The sequence below is a fragment of the Bidens hawaiensis genome, unplaced genomic scaffold, assembly GCF_021521415.1.
Source record: "Bidens hawaiensis isolate Kalapana, Puna unplaced genomic scaffold, B.hawaiensis_p1.1 tig00033856_1, whole genome shotgun sequence".
Taxonomy (NCBI): domain Eukaryota; kingdom Viridiplantae; phylum Streptophyta; class Magnoliopsida; order Asterales; family Asteraceae; genus Bidens; species Bidens hawaiensis.
This window is the reverse complement of record NW_027495830.1, coordinates 213,757-231,569: the sequence shown is the minus strand read 5'-3', so window position 1 is coordinate 231,569 and position 17,813 is coordinate 213,757.

Here is a 17,813-nt window from a genome sequence, read left to right as displayed (position 1 = left end):
TGAGATCGTGGTTACTTGTCGACAATGCTTCAATCTTTTCTCGAGATCTCATTTGAGATTCAAGAGATTGTCGATAAGTATCCTTCAGAGAAGCAATTTCTCTTACAAGATTATCATTGTGATTTTTCAAAGCTTCTAACATAGGTTTGTTAGATTCACAATCAACACATGATACTTTAACAGATTAAGTAGCAGAGATAGAATGACTAACCTCATTGATCTTGGCCATGCAAGCAAATACTGTTGGAGGCTTGTCGCAAGAGTCATCAGAATCAGATCTAGAATCATTATCAGAAGACATCTCACTTCCACTTGCATCTTGACAATCTTTATGTAACCCAGACATAGCCAAATTTGCTTGAGCATCATTACATAGTAACCGTTGTGACCAATCGTTTCCATCTTCCAACATTGCTTGTGTTGTAGAAGAAGATGGTTTCTTTTCAGCATCACTACCTCGTGGTGTAGGAGAATTTTGATGTTGACCACGAGAACCAGTGTATTCTCTCTTTGGTTTATCACATTCCTTCGCAAAATGCCCAAATTCTTGACAACTATAGCATTTTACTTTCAACTTGTCAAAACCCAATTTCTTGTTTAAAGCCGGAAGATCTTTTCCAGTTCTCTGCATGAATATTTTAACTTTACGGATGATCATAGCCATGTTCCACTTTAAATCCATGATTTCCAAATCATCTGGATCTATCTGATCATAGTCCTCATCAGTTAAATCACTTGTGGCAATCTTACTACTTACTAAGTTTTCATATGAAGACATGATAGCTGTCAGAAAAGCAAAGTTTTGCTCAGCTTCCTTCATATTAACACTAGATGGTGAAGCAAATGGATTAGTAGTAGTTGAACTTCCAGAACCACCAGACAATCCAGAATTACCAGCAGAGTAAAAACATACTTTTGGATCATTAAACATAGTTGATTCTTTTTCACTTGCAGCTTGAGTAAGAAAAGCATTTATTGGAGAGATCGTTGAACTAAGAGGAATACTTCCACCATAGAAAGATGGATCTTGACTTTCCTTGGAGGATTTTTGACACTTAAGATCGTATTCTTTGGCTTCAATCTTTTGTAAAAATTCAAGTGCAGTCAAGTCTTCATTCAAGAAATAGTCATTCTCTTTCAAAACCATTAGAAATGTCGAGTAAGAACTTGGAAGCACACTCTTAATAGTGTCAATTTTATCAGTCTCAGAAATTTCCAATTTCATCTTGTCCATTTCAGCAATTAAATGATTAAACCGTGTAATCATCTCTTCAACTATTTCTCCCTTCAATAGATTAAAGTTTCGAAACTGAAACTTGAGCATCACTTTCTTACTCTCAGTTTTGTTCCCCATACTTCTCATACGCAGATATTGAAATAAAGAAGCACATCTCTTGATACTACCCACTTGATGAAAGATATTTTCGGGCAATGCCATAGTAAGAGTGGAATAAGCTTTTATCTCGATTTCTAAAGCTTTCTTCTCTTCTTGTGAGTATTGAGAAACAGCTTTAGGAGTATACCCAATAGTATAATCACCAAACATTGGTGCCATATAAACTTCATCTAGACAGTATGAGCAGTCAGGATGAACAGATCCCAAATGAGCACGAAACCGAGGTTCCCACTTGGCAAAGTCACTAAACTTCATCAATCTTGGACATTTCGAATGTGAACCTATCTCGATATCAAGTTGCAACATTTGTTGCATCAACATGTTTTTTGAAGCTAATGCATACATACCAGCCATTTTTGAAAAATTTCAAAAAAATTAAGGGTGTAACGAATCAACCAGCGAATAAGATTAACGAACTGTAAACAGTTGTAGCGAATTGTGAACAGTAGATTGACGAATCAAACCTTAACGAAGTTAAGATTGATTTGATAGCGAATCAGGATTGAGTTTAACGAATCAAATTAGCGAATCAGAAAGTCAAACGAATCAGATTTAATAGAAAGTCAAACTAACGAATTGATAAGAGAACCTTAATGAATTAGAAAGTATTCAGTAGAGAATCACTAAGAAAGACTTAGCGAAATAGATAACAAACCAACTACAGTTGATTAGCGAATCAACTATAACGAATCAGGTTGTTACAACGGGTTTGTAACAAACTCTGACACCTTATGCCAGGTGGCAAAGGTTGTTGTAACACAAATCCCAAAGTGGACTCGTGTCACACGAATCATTTAATCCAAATAACGAATTAGATAACACGAATCACAAATTATTACGAACTGGCTAGCGAATCACTTGAAGTTTATAACGAATCAAAGGGAACAGGATAGCGAATCAACATGAAGATGATAGCGAATCATGTGCATCTTTGAATCTTCAAATCTTCAACAAAGATTTCCGAAAATATGGAAATGATGAACACCAACCCAGAACCTTAGATTTGTAATACAATATCAATTCTGAACCAAAACTCACAAATAAACTACCAAACGACTCGTAAATCGATCGTGAATCCAAAACACCTAGACTCATAACCAATTATTCCCAATTACCAGTCCAATTATACTAAAACACAAACCCTGTTTCGGTCACACACCAAAATCAGTACCAAATCAATCCAACACCAAACCAATACTTCAATTCCGATTCACAATACATTTCCAATACCTTAACCAACTCAAATCCAGTCCAAACCTACCATAATTCAACCAATTCACCTCAAATAGATCCAAATTCACCCAAACAGAACAACAAACCAATACTCTAAATAACCACCAAATCAAGTGTAATTTGAGCCCTGAAAGCTCTGGTACCACTTGTTGGAACCCGTGTTTATCAATCCAATAACAATAACAATAACAAATCTCATATCTGTATATAATAGATTAATACCTTAATATAGATCTAGCTCATAATTACGTATGATTAAGTGTTATATATGTATTATGTATTATCAGTATATATATTAGTAGTTGTATATATTAGGAATGAAGATCGAGAGAGAGTTTGGACAGAGTTTCGTTAAATATCTCCCAAAACTTAAATTAAACGTGAACAGAGGTTCACTATAAATAGAAGACGAACCTAGTTCGTTAACATCCCCTAACGAACTAGAGTTCGCTTCGTTACATACATTTAAACAAAATAAACTAACGAATCACCCCCTGATTCGTTAACATCCCCTAACGAATCAGGAGGGAATAACCTTAAATCTTAGTTCGCTTCACAACTATAACGAACTAGACATTACATTTAGAGAACTAGAGAATAACTTAATTGTTTATTATATTAAACATAAAACAAATACGTTAACGATAATTACAAAGACTCAAGACGCAAAACCGTGCACTAACAGGGTTCGAGTCCCCCAGCCCCGGTATTTTTATTTTTAATTTTATAAAAAGTCATTTTGACCATTTTTGTTATTAATATATATATACAACGCTAAATAAACTTTGTCTTGATAAACCGAACCCTTGGCTTCTTGTTTTTCTTGTCTTTTGAGCTAATGATTCATAATTAATATATATATATATACGTATATATATATATATTTATATATATAATCTATTTTTATTTGTTTAAAAAACTAAATAATAATAGTAATAGTAATAACATTACTAAACTAATAATAATAATAATAATAATAATAATAATAATAATAATAATAATAATAATAATAATAGTACTTGTTTAAACCATAAAATACCCCGACATTTCTTTTAAACCGATTTGTTACTGTTATGCCACGTCGTACTATTTTATTGTTTATACCATCTAGTTCTTATTATTTATGTATTTCAATAATTATTCTAATGATGTTTTGAATAACAATTGTACGTAAGACCAAATCAAATATCAAATTCCTTATAAGTTTTGTTAATATTTTTATAATCAATTGATATTATCTTTAAACAACTAGGAACTCTCGTTGACGTATCCCGAGGAGCTCGATCGTCTCTACCTTAATTTTTATTGTCATTTCATATTCGTTAATCCACTCGTTAATGTGAGTTTACATACCCCCTTTTTCCCATCTTTTATATTTTGTGGGTGGCATGTATACCCTATTTAAATTACTCATTTTTATTTCCACATCTATTCAAAAACACAATTCAATATATGTTTATGTGTGATTATTGCATGCTCTATGATAATGTTCTATGTGCTTAATTGTTTATTTTATGCTTGGTGGTTGGTATGTCATCCTCATCTATCCTCATCTAGTATGATCATACATTTACCCAAGTACTTTGATTTCGTATCAATAAGAACGGGTCCACATCTAATTAGATGTTTACATTTTCATAAGAATTGTAATACTCATCATTTACATATGAATTGTGATTTATCTCTATATATATATATCTCAACTAAAAACTTATGTACTCTCACCAACATTCGTGTTGACAAACTTTATTTTTATATATGCTACAGGTACAAGTAATTTACAATGTTCAAGATCGTTTACCTTAGGATATTATTCAAAATACAAAACATGATGTAATTGTTGTTTATTATTGAATTTGTGTACTTGTTAACTATTGTCGCTTTAATTAGTGTCTTTTGAGCTACTATCCAATCAATACGTTACGCCCCGACATGTTTCGCCTTTGGTCGGGGTGTGATAGGAAGGAAGTGCAGCTAGACGAAATCCGAGCAACAATGAAGGGTATCAGCTAGACCCCGCTGTTCAAGCAGCCATTGCTCAAGCTATAGCTGCTGCAGTGAAGAATTTGCAACCTGAAAAGTCTGATGGAAGCCATGAGAGGACCGCTGAGCGGGCATGGGATGACGGTAAGAAAGATAATGATGGGGAAGGCGATTCGAGTGAAGTTCGATATGTGAAAGTTGATGACAGAAAGAGGGACCGAGGCGGGTGTAACTACAAGTCATTCAAAGGTTTTGACCCGCCTAAGCTGACTATTTTAGGAGACGCAATCGCTACTCTCCAATGGATAACCGCAATAGACAAGGTTACCCGAATCAGCGAGTTCCGTCCAGACCAAGAAGTGGGTTATGCTACCCAATCATTCGGAGATGAGGCTTACTGGTGGGAGTCGGTGAAGCAGAGAAAGACTCGGGAAGAGAATAAGGCTTTGAGGTGGGATTACCTGAAGGAGTTAGTGATGAGAAGGTTCTGTGCTGATGCTGAGGTTGAAAGGGCTGAGATGAAGTTTCTAAACTTGAAGGCGGAAATGATGACACACCGCGAGTATACTAGTGAATTCAACCGCATGTCTAGGTTGGTGCCTAACATGGTGAATACTGAGGCCAAAAGGATCAAGTGTTACATAAGAGGACTTCCACAGAACGTCTGCACTTTGGTCAAGACAAGTAAACCTGCCACTTTCGTCTCTGTTGTTGAACTCGCAGAGATGGTTTACGAGGATCTGGCTGTGGATGGCGTGGTGGTGGAAGAGAAGAAAGTGAATAAATGGGTTGTTTATGCTAAACGACCTGGAACTCAGTTGTGGAACCCTAGAGATAAGAAGCAGAGGGTGTGGGAGAAGAGGCCATGTAAGACATGTGGAAAGATGCACGGTGGTGAGTGCAAATGGGGTAAGGGTACTGATGTTTGTCATAAGTGTGGCAAAGCTCATGGTGGACAGTGTAGGCTTGGGTCGAAGGCTTGTTACAAGTGTGGGAAGGTGAGGCATTATGCTTCAGATTGCATAACAAAGCCCGCATGTTACAAGTCTGGTAAGACGCGTCATATGGCTAGGGGGTGCACTGATGAAGCTGGAGAAAATGAAAGGAAAGATGCTGAGTAAGCTAGGACAAGGACCAGAGCCTACATGTTGACTTAGGAACAAGCTAAGCAGAACCCTGATGTTGTGACGGGTACGTTTCTAGTAAATGGTATTTTTGCTACCGTATTTTTTGATTCAGGTGCGAATAGAAGTTTCGTAGCTACAACATTTATAAAGTTAGCAAAGATGAAATGTTGCCGTGTGCCTGAAACTTTTAAAGTAGAAACCACGAGTGAGACCTTGGTTAGAATATTCAGAATGGTTAAGGATTGTAAGATAGAATTAGAGGGACATGAGTTCCCTGTTACTTTGTATGTTATGACCTTAGTAGGGTTCGATGTGGTTTTGGGAATGGATTGGCTATCTGAGTTTGAGGCTCAGATAATGTGTAAAAGTAGATTGATAAGGTTAAGGTCCTTGGATGGAGGTACAGTGACGGTTTATGGTGATAAAGAAAGTTTAGGGCTTAATGTCATTTCGATGATAAAAGCCGAAGGATTGTTAAGGTGAGGGTGCGGTGCTTACCTGGCGTATATTGTCAAAGCTACGGTTGCGGCGAAAGAAGTGAAAGATATTCTTGTTGTGCGCGACTATCCAGAAGTGTTCCCTGAGGACCTTCCGGGGTTGCCACCGGAGCGTGAGATAGAATTCCAGATAGACTTAATACCAGGAGCACAACCCGTCGCGAAAGCACCTTACCGCCTAGCGCCATCCGAGATGAAAGAATTGATGTACCAGCTACAAGAACTCCTCGATAAAGGTTTTATAAGACCGAGTGTTTCCTGTGGGGCGCACCGGTTCTGTTTGTTAAGACGAAAGATGGAAGTATGAGAATGTGTATAGACTACCAAGAATTGAACAAGCTTATGGTGAAGAATAGATATCTGTTGCCACGAATTGCTTATTTGTTTGATCAACTACAAGGTTCGAGCTGGTTGTCGTAGACATAGATCAGGCTATCATCAGCTGAAGGTGAAGGAGGCAGACATCCCTAATACATCGTTTCGAACATAGTATGGACACTACGAGTTCCTCATGATGTCGTTCGGTCTAACAAACGCTCCTTTAGCATTTATGGACATGATGAATAGGGTATGTTGGCCGATGTTAGACAAGTCAGTCATCATTTTTATTGATTATATATTGATCTATTCAAAAAGCGAGTCTGATCATGCTAAACATTTAAGAGAAGTATTGGAGGTTTTGAAGGAAGAGAAGCTGTATGCTAAGTTTTCAAAATGCGCATTTTTGTTGCGTGAAGTGCAGTTTCTTGGTCACGTGATCAATCTCGAAGGGATTACTGTGGAGCCAGCTAAGATTGAGGCGATAACAAATTGGAAGACTCCGCAAAACCCGACTGATATACGAAGTTTCTTAGGGTTGGCTGGCTATTACAGGAGATTCATCGAAGGCTTCTCTACGATAGCCGCACCATTGACCGGAATGACCCGAAAGACCGTAGTATTCAATTGGGGTAAGTTTCAGGAAGAAGCTTTTTATGAATTGAAGAGAAGGCTCACACAAGCTCCGTTCCTTGCTCTACTTGATAGTGATGAGGATTTGGTTGTTTGTACTGATGCTTCGCATCTACGGTTAGGTTGCATGTTGATGCAACGAGGAAAAGTGATAGCTTATGCGTCTAGACAGTTGAAAGTTCACGAAAGTAGATATGCGACACATGATTTAGAGCTAGCAGCAGTAGTACATGCTCTCAAGATATGGAGACATTATTTGTATGGTACAAAGTGTACTATCTACACCGATCATAAGAGTTTGAAGTATTTCTTTGAGCAGAAAAAGCTAAATATGAGACAGAGAAGATGGTTGGAGTTGATAAAAGACTATGACTGTGATATCAAGTACTACCCTAGTAAGGCTAATGTGGTCGCCGACGCGCTAAGCCGTAAAAATGAAGAAGTCACTGCGACCGTGAAGTCATATAAGTTGATTATTAACTTAGGTCTCTTCAAAGAAATCATCAAGGCGTAGTCTGAGGTGATCACCGATGAAGGGCTAATGAAGAAGGAAAGAATTGTCGGACAACAAGACGAGCTGATCGAAAACACTCATGGTGTTAATATTAGGTTTGACCGTACATGGATTCCACGCCATGGAAATCTCAGAGGTCGAATCTTAGATGAAGCTCACAAGTCGAGATACTCGATTCATCTGTGATCCACCAAGATGTATCAAGATCTAAAGAGAGATTACTGGTGGTCGAGCATGAAGAATGACGAAGTGGATTATGTTAGTAAGTGCTTAACTTGTTTGCAAGTCAAGGCTGAACACCAGAAACCTTATGGGAAGATGCAACCTTTAGAAATACTAGAATGGAAATGGGAACACATCACCATGGATTTCATAACTAAGCTACCACGTACAGCTAAACATCATGATACCATCTGGGTGATTGTGGACCGTTTGACGAAAAGTGCTCACTTTCTGCCTATACAAGAAGCCATCTCGTCAGAGGTATTGGCAAATGTGTTCATAAAAGAAGTTGTGGCTAAGCATGGAGTGCCATTATCTATCGTGTCCGATAGAGATACTCGTTTCACTTCGAGGTTCTGGAAGAGTTCCATGAAGCTATGGGAACCAGACTAAACATCAGTATGGCGTATCATCCTCAAACGGATGGGTAGCCTGAAAGGACTATCCAAACCCTTGAGGATATGCTACGTGCTTGTGTTTTAGACTTTGGAGGAAGTTGGGATGATCATCTGCATATTGCAGAATTCTCTTACAACAACAGCTACCATTCGAGTATTGGTATGCCGCTGTTTGAGATGCTATACGGTAGACGTTGTAGAACACCTATATGTTGGGGAGAGATTGGTCAGAAAAAGATCGGAAGCCTAGAAATTGTGCAAGAAACCTCTTCAAGGTTTAACCAGATCAAGTCAAGAATGAAAGATGCTCAGGACCGACAAAAGTCGTATGCTGATAAGAGGCGTCGACTGATCAAGTTTAACGTTGGTGACAATGTAATGCTCAAGGTCTCACATTGGAAGGGAATTATTCGTTTCGGGAAGAGAGGAAAGTTGAGTCCAAGGTACATTGGACCGTTTAAGATTGTAGGTCGTGTAGGTGAAGTAGCGTACAAGCTAGACTTACTCGAGGAGCTAGAAGGAATTCATCCTACCTTTCATGTTTCTCATTTGAGGAAATGTCTAACTGATGACACGTCTCACGTGCCATTAGTCGACATCGAGGTTGATGAACAGTTAAACTATGTTGAACACCCTGTAGAGATCATTGACCGCAAGGAAAAGCAACTTCATCATAAAGTTATCCCTTTGGTAAATGTGATATTGAAGAATCGTAAGGGATCAGATGCCACTTGGGAAGTCGAAGAAGAGATGCGCAAGTTTTATCCAGATTTGTTTAAGTAATAGTTATATATATATATATATATACTTATGGGAGGGATATTTTGAGAACTTTGATGAGTTGTAAGACTTTAAGAACTCAATATGGACCACACATTTTATTAAATGAGTATGGAATATGTGTCTGAGAATAAATCCGATTAAAAAATTAATCAGGAGAGAGAATAAATATTTTTGATGATTACACAAGTTTAAATGTTAGTTACACATGGGCAATAAGTCGATTCGGTGTGTAAAAAAATACTGTAATTTGTTTACGTTATTTACACTTACGTATTACATATGTGTAAAAACGAATTCGAATTTTTTTTTGTAACATTGAGTTCTTTCAAGTTCTTAAGACTCAAAGTGGTTCTCAAAAGAAATCAAACATATATATATATATGTATACATATATGTATATATATATATGTATAAGTAACATCCCATTTCCTGTTCGGTTAATAAAATAATAATATTAGTTAAAATGAGTTGGGCTTGTGTTGGGTTAAATAAATGTGGGTAATGGACTTGGATTAATAAGGAAGGAAGAAAGACCATGGGCTTAAGCCGATGGCCCATAATATATAAACAATATTATTCATTAATCCATTCATTCCACTCATTACTTACACCATCCAAAACACACACTTAAGTTCTTTCTCATCTTTCTCTCTTTCTCTAGCCGAACGCAAGAAGAAACCAAGCATCCATCCGAGGTAATGATGTTATGATCTTATATGGATCCAAACCTGCTAGATCTAGTCCCGATACGATGAACCGACACCCTCAACCGTTAAAGTCACGAGACCCGGATGGAATCGGGTATAAACAGATCGAAATATGAGCTTAGGGGTCACCCTAGATCGGATCCGGATCGAACGGGATGAAAAACGGTGGAAAAATGACTGAGATCTCGCTTTTCTGGCGAGATCCCCATTTTCCGGTGATGACGGCGCCGGAAAGGCGGCGCTGGCTATAAGGGAATGTTTAGGGAATATCAGAGAATGTTCTGACCTAACCCTAGGCGCGTGTAACGAAAGAACCGCCATTCATTATGCCCCTTCATTAAGAAAGAATAACGAACGAGTTACATTCGTTAAGCCATTTGCTATGCCCATTCGTTAAGGAAGGAGTAAAGAATGAGCTACATTTGTAGCCCATTCGTTACGGAGAGCTAACGAATGAACCCTCATTCGTTAGAAGGTCCATTCGCTATGAAGGTCCATTCGTTATAAGAGTTCATTCGTTATAAAGGTCCATTCGTTAAGAAGTAACGAATGAGCCCCATTCGTTAAGGAAATGGACAACAAATGAAGTTTGATAAAATGACAGAAAGGTCCCTGGACTTAGAATAAAATGATTTAATTACATAAAAGCCCTTGGACTTTATTAATTGACGAAAGATACCTTAAAGGATTAATGAGTTAACAATAAAATATTATTAAAGAATTCTAATGGAAATTTTGTTAAGAACAGTTAACCCAGCCAGGGGCTCTGCCCCTTGGACCCCGCTAAGGACTGCCGCCCCTAGAACCCCGCTACCAGTGGCGCTACCCCCGGACCCCCGTTCGTTGAGGGTTAAAATTAAACTAGAAACGCGATATGGGTAGTGATAGTTAATTGATACGTGTAATTGTTATACAGTTAGTCGCGCACAGCTAAAGAAAGGAATAACCAATAACGATGAACGTAACAGGACTCAGGTGAGTTTCTAGCCCCATTTCCTTGTTATGTTTTCGGGGCTGTGTGCATACTCGACGTGATTAGTTAACACACTTACCCTAAGTGGTAGGTGTATGCCTTATATGATTTATGTGATAATGATTAAGGTTATGAATGAATGCTTACCGGTACGTGAACGATCTTGGGATATTGCACGTATCGCCAGGAAAGGTAAGTTTTACATAAGATGCATGAATGATATATGAATGATTAAGAATATGTATGAATGTATATAATAGAATTTACGTGTAAAGAAGTGTATGTATTGTTGTATAGAAAGAAGGGACCAGACCCTAATAATATTTGAAATAGAGAAGATAGGGACCATACCCTAAAAGTATCTGAGATAGAGAAGAAAGGGATCAATCCCTAATAGTTACTGAGATAGAGAAGAAAGGGACCATACCCTAATAATATCTGAGATCGAGAAGAAAGGAACCAGACCCTATAAATATCTGAGATGGTAAAGATAGTTATGTATGTATTATGAAAGTATGAAAGTGTGATGGTATGAAAGAATGTACGAAAGTATGAAAGAAAGAAAGAAAGTATATATGTACGAACGAAAGAAATGTAGCATGCTAAGTAAGTAATATGTATCTTCAGATACATATATATGTGAATGTATTGTATGTTGCCTGATTAACTAGAACTCACTCATCGTAGATGACTTTTAGTATGCACGCAGGTGAGTAGGATGAGACAGCTTGCTTGAAGGGGGGACACATGGCAGATGAATTAAGAAGCCGACATCAGAAGACTCAGTTGTTAATGTTTGAACTAAAAAGACATGTTTTATATTATTTTAAATTGAGAGTTATGTAATGAATGGTTGACTTTTAATATTATTTCGCGAAATTTTTAATTTACTCTGATATATAGAACTGTGTTTATGAGTAAATCCAACGCCAAAGTAGGGCACCGGGACCAGGGCCTTACAATATATATATATATATATATATATATATATATATATATATATATATATATTTACTGTGACATTCGTCATTTTCGGTTTAACATGTATTTGTATCGGAAATCCGACCCATTTTGTCTTTTGATCCTTCGTTATTAATAAAATATTGGGTTTTTTGTTTCATTTATGTTTCACAATTGTCAGATCAAGAAAACTCCCTTTACGGTGCATTAAGACACCCTTTTATTACTAAAAACGACTTAAAACGAACTTCAGGGACCCAAATCTCCAAACAACCAAAGCTAAAGGGGTGTTTTAAACTAATGGATAACCATTACTTTTTCCACCAGCATCCACATAGTTTGACCATTTTAACCAATCAAAATGCATGCATAACTCTTATGAGTAACCTTTTCTTTTTTCCACTATAAATACAAGTCCAATGCACCCATTTTTGTTGCTCATTCTTCCTCAAAACTCTTCCAATCTAGATCTAAGTATTCATCTTTCAAACTCTTGATAGTTTGACTTCTCAAGGTCAAACTAATGCTAATATTTGTTTTAACTAATTCTTGTTAATTAAAGCTTGTTATTATAGTTTTTTTAAAACATACTTCCCTTGTTTCCTTGGCTGTCCCTTCTCTGGCCATGGTCGGTTTAGGTGTATTGCTAGGCAAGGCTACATGGAGGACTATTATTGTCCTTGTTAACACTTTAAATTTGTTTAAGTCATTATAATTGTTTAGTTTCTAGTCATTTTAGTTTCTAAATCATTTTATTAGTTCAATGGTATTTGGGTATGTGGCAACCATCCTCAGTTTCATTCCGAGTCTAGGACCGAACCAAAACCGAACTCTCGTTTAAATACTTTATTATTAACATGTTGTATGTAAGACTTGAATATTATCATTTCTAAATTTATTTTAATAAGTTCTATGGTATTGGGTATGTGGTAACCATCCTCGGTCTTGTTCCGAGTCAAGGACCGAACCAAGAACGAACTAAACCGGGTTCACTCGCTTAAGACACACTAGTTGTGTTTGGGCCACCGAATCTCGTATTTTTCTCTAAAACTATATTATAAACTAGTTTTAATTATTTTATCAAAACAATTGGCAAGTTGGATCCAACTTGGTCTTATAACAAGTTTGGACCAACAAAGCCAAACATACGCTTAACGGGCGTTGAGGTTCTTCCTAATATAACTACACACTTGGTTAAGTTTCTTTTGATTTCATTGAGTTATCTCATAACATTTATCACTTTGGAATCTCGGCTTCGGGCTTGACCAATTATCAAGACTCGAACCGACAAATCCGAACACTTGTAAAATCTCGTCTTAGTATCTATTTAACGAAGGGTCTTGCAATATTGCAATTATACTCAAATATTTACTTAACAAAGGTTAAGTAAAACTAATGGATAGAATACCGAGACCCGATTTTGAGTAAACTTACTTTTCAAAAACCATTACTTTATTTTCTTATGTATTTCCCTTTAACCCTCAAACTTTAATTATTTATCTTACTTGTTATGTTATTTTACTTTAAAGCTTTTAAGACCATATACTAACTCAAGACTCTCTTAATCTAGGTCTCGCTCGTTGAACTTACCTTTCCTTTTATTCACAACTAATCTTTCAAGTTACTTATTTCACGTGTGTATATTTTATCCCCCGTTTTCACTTTTATACTTTGGAGGTAACATGCATACTTATTCAAAACAAGAATGATTTAATATACTCGATCCTCAAACCACAAACTCTAGGATATATGATACTTAGAATACTTGCTCTATTGTGTGTTATATGTTTCATATGCTTTATGTGCACGAGTGTTTATTTTGTTGTTGTTTAGCCTCAATAAGTATGATCATACGCACCCCTAACTATTTAGCCTTGTGCTAGTAGAATAGGGCCTCGTTATCCGCGTATGTTGGTTGTTACCGATTAGAAAGGAACCTCATTTATTTATGATTTATATACCGCAATTGTTGCTTTTATTTAGTTTCATATACGAGTTGTGGATTTTGCCTCATATTATATATACTCAAAACTATAAAATTGCTCACCAACATACGTGTTGACAAATTATATTTTATGCATTGTTACAGGTTTGATTATCGGTTGATTGGAGTTTGGAAGACGCTAAGTTATTTTGAGACCGTTTAGGTTATTAGAAGAACGAAAAATTTATTTCTTGCATTTGGTGTTATTTTGTTTGAACGATGTTGTGTTACTTTTGATTATTAAATGAAGTTAATGAGTTGTTTAAATATAGTCACTTTAATAGTGTCTTGTGTCCTTGAGCAATCCGTTGCACCCCGGCATGTTCCGCCGCCTTTGATCGGGGTGTGACATTTACTGTTATACGCAATTGCATAATAGTAAAGACAGGAAGAATATGAAAAAGATGATGAGGGTTTGGTTTGAGAATATCGATATGGTGGTGGTGGGTGGTTGTGGTTGTGGTGGTGGTGCCAGGTAGCATTAGGTGGCGGAGGAAATGGTGGGAGTTTGATGAAGAAGACGATGAATATGATTTTTTTAAAAGATGAAATTCATTTGAAATTCATCTTTGGAGATGAATTTCAAAAAAACTCAAAAAACCATAATTTTGAAAACTCACGTGGAAGACGAAAACCGTTTGAAACATCATGTTAAAGATGGTTTTCATCAGGTAATATTTGATGTGAAAACAAACGTTTAAGACGTATTTGACCTTAAAAGTCGCGTGGTAGGTGGGAAGTATTGACAAGTGGCAGATTATGACGGGTCATTGAAAAGTCACGAGGAATTTTCCAATGTCATGTGAAAGACGAATATCGATAGCTATAATGGGAATTTGAAATCTGGGGGCCATTTTGGGAATTCTCTCTCCTTAGAAGGGTTATTTTGGGAATTTTTCCTTCATAATTTACTAATAGATTTGAAAAGCAATAAGATGCAGGAGCATCTTATTTATAATTTATAATATAGTTATCTTTTGATATACCTTCGAATTTCAAATTCCTAGTTTATCCTTTTCTTGTTTGGTATAAATAGAGCTACTAGGATTATTGTTTAGTCAGTTAATTTATGTTTTACAGAAGAAAGGATTAAGCGAGAAGCTTGTCAGCTGAATAATTAGATTCGGGTTAATTGATAAGGTTTATTTGATAATGATCAGTTGTTCTTGAGCCATTTGAGTAAAGCCATGGATTCGATATCATTTGGTATTTGAGCTTTGTTTGTTCAAATGGCTTTACATGAATACGAGTGTTTTCTTATTCGAAGAGTCGCTGACCGAGGCATCAACAAGAACATTGGTGGTTCATGTGCCCGTGGAGAAGATTGATGTCACACCCCAACCTAAGGTGGAAATGTCGGGGCGTGAGCTTTGGTTCACAGCTCACAAGGTACTATCATTCAATTTAAATGTGACAATATCTAATTAATTAATTTAAAATTCAAGTACATCAATTCAAGGAAATTACAAAACGAAATCAAATAATAGTACAAGTTTTAATCATAAAGGTCATCTCTACGTGATCTTCATCTAGATAAACAATCAATTGATAACCTGCAAATATGTACAAAATAGATATTTTTGTCAACAACACATGTTGAGTGAGTAGATCACCAGTTTTTTTTATTACAATATAATAATATATAAATAAAGAGCAAAACTGTTATCTGTGAGTATAAACAATCATATCATGAGCAACTTATGAGTATCAGTAAAACCGTTTTTATGCGAATCAGCCTTTGGCTACTAAGATATGATGTGATAAATGAGGGTGTCGGTGAAACCATTTCCATGCTAATCGCGCTTTGGCCACTATGACTGTCGTATGATCATACTATAATGTGATTATGATGGACATCCCCGAATGCGATAAAATAAACAAATAAACATGTTAACAAATAACAAATAGTCATTCAGTTGATACACACACAAAGATCACAGTTTGCTAATGAGTATATGATAAAGTATGCAAGTAATTAACATGTACGCATAAGTCCCCAAAACGTTTGAAAACAAGTAAAATATGGGAGTGATTACTCACCTTAATATTCATTCGAGCTAAATGATTAAATAAAGATATTAAGCGAGTCACGAGCCTTAAGCGAGCTGGCTGATCCTACATGAACTAACCTTGAAATTTTAGACAGTAAACTATAACTAAAAATGAGAACATAGCGACTGGAATCTGATCAAACGGATGTATAAAACTCAAGTTATGAGATTTTAACGATTTAAGCGAGGTGCTACTCTTCAGAATCCGAACTTTGACTCGGAAGTCGGGTTCTGATTAGTACACTCAAAATTTCAAAACAAACATAAAAGTCTTCTGCCCCGAAAGCTAATTCTGATAAGAAGATAGAGAAATCAGATAGTCAAATATTTTGACTACTATGCCCAAAAAGGAGCCATAGAGCAATTGACTGACAAAACCCCATCAATAAGTAAAATTGACTGAGGGATTGCGTTAGTTAGACAAAATAAATGTTTTTTCATGAAGACAATTTACCCGGAAGATGAATGGAACAATAAGGAAACACGAGTCAAAGGGTATTGAAACTTGAAAGTCAAATAGAAAGATTAAAGTTCTTGAAGAAAATACCATGAACAATTATGAACGAACTTTTTTTGAGACGGGGGCTGATTTTCCAGATTATTTTAGGGTTTATGAATATGTTTTGATTAATTATAATACTCAAAACTCGTTTATTAGGAAATAGTTCATTTAAGGAAACCGAATAAGCTTATTATGACAAAATCGAACTAATAAACAATCAAAGTTCGTTTTTAATATTAGATGTAAGAATATGGACATGTTTATAATATTATATAACTTATCTTGGGGCATAAGTTTTCGGGATTTGGGTCAACAATATTCCATGTACTTCGATGAATGCGATTTTAGCCGTTTTAGGCGATTTTAAGGGTTTTTAACAGTTGTTTTCCAAGTTGAAAGCTAAGACAATATAAATTTATTTTAAACAAGTTAAATACTAATAAATACAAAATTTAAATAATTCGAAAGATCCAAATTACATTCTGAGTCGGGTTAAACATAAGTGAATTCAAGAAAAACCCGATATGTTACAATTGACGCCCTGCTTGTAGATTCGCCGATAAAGGCAGCGATGGAGTCTATCCAAACCCATGGGATTATGATATCAAACGACTCAAACGATGAGTACGTGATCATGAAAAAAAACAAGAGATCAAACGAATCCACAACGAGTCCTAGATCTTGAGTTACAACGGGATATTCATGTTATGGAAATCGAATAAGGAACTAGCATCTGGGACGATGTAAACGAGGAAGAGGATCGTCCATACAACCATCCACACCCTCAGCTCGATGAGCTGATCTATCATGAAGAGGGTTTATCGGAAGACAAACCCCGGTTCAATGAAGACGGGATTGATTTCGATGAAGATGAGTTCATATTTGTGAAACTTGTTCTTGAAGGGTTACCCATCGAGCCCATGTATGAACATGCGAAGGTTTCTGCATGTGATTTCGATCAATTTTTAATGGTCGAGAAAAGTGTTAGATGCAGGTGCATCGGGATTTAACTACAAAAATCAAGGACATCTTAGTTTTGAGTATTTATTTAATTATTTATCTTTATTTAGTTGTTTTGGTTAAAAATTACCGAAGTAATAATTGAACAAAATCGTTAAGTGAGGTAGTGTCTTCTTCAATAATACGGTAAATAAATGCGGTAAAAGTAAAGAGTTGACACAAGGATATTGTTAGGTCTAAAGGATTAATCAAGTAAAATTGGAATCTTCTCAACCTCCTAAAAATGTTAAGTATGGAACTCAAGCAAACTAGACACTTCGAGCAAGGTATTTACTAATCCGAGTAAGATACCTTATACAAGTAAGGTTATCTTCAGGAATTCTTCTAAGTGTTAAGCTTCGAGCAAGTTGCACTTCGTCTAGCAACGTTGTTCTTCTATCGAGCATGGTTTGCAAACGAGTAAAACACTTGATAATTTGAGATTAAACCAAGATTCAAACAAACTTGGTGGGTCGATCAAAGATATAATAATGGAAGATCTCAAGTATGCTTGTGGGAAGTAAATAGATTAT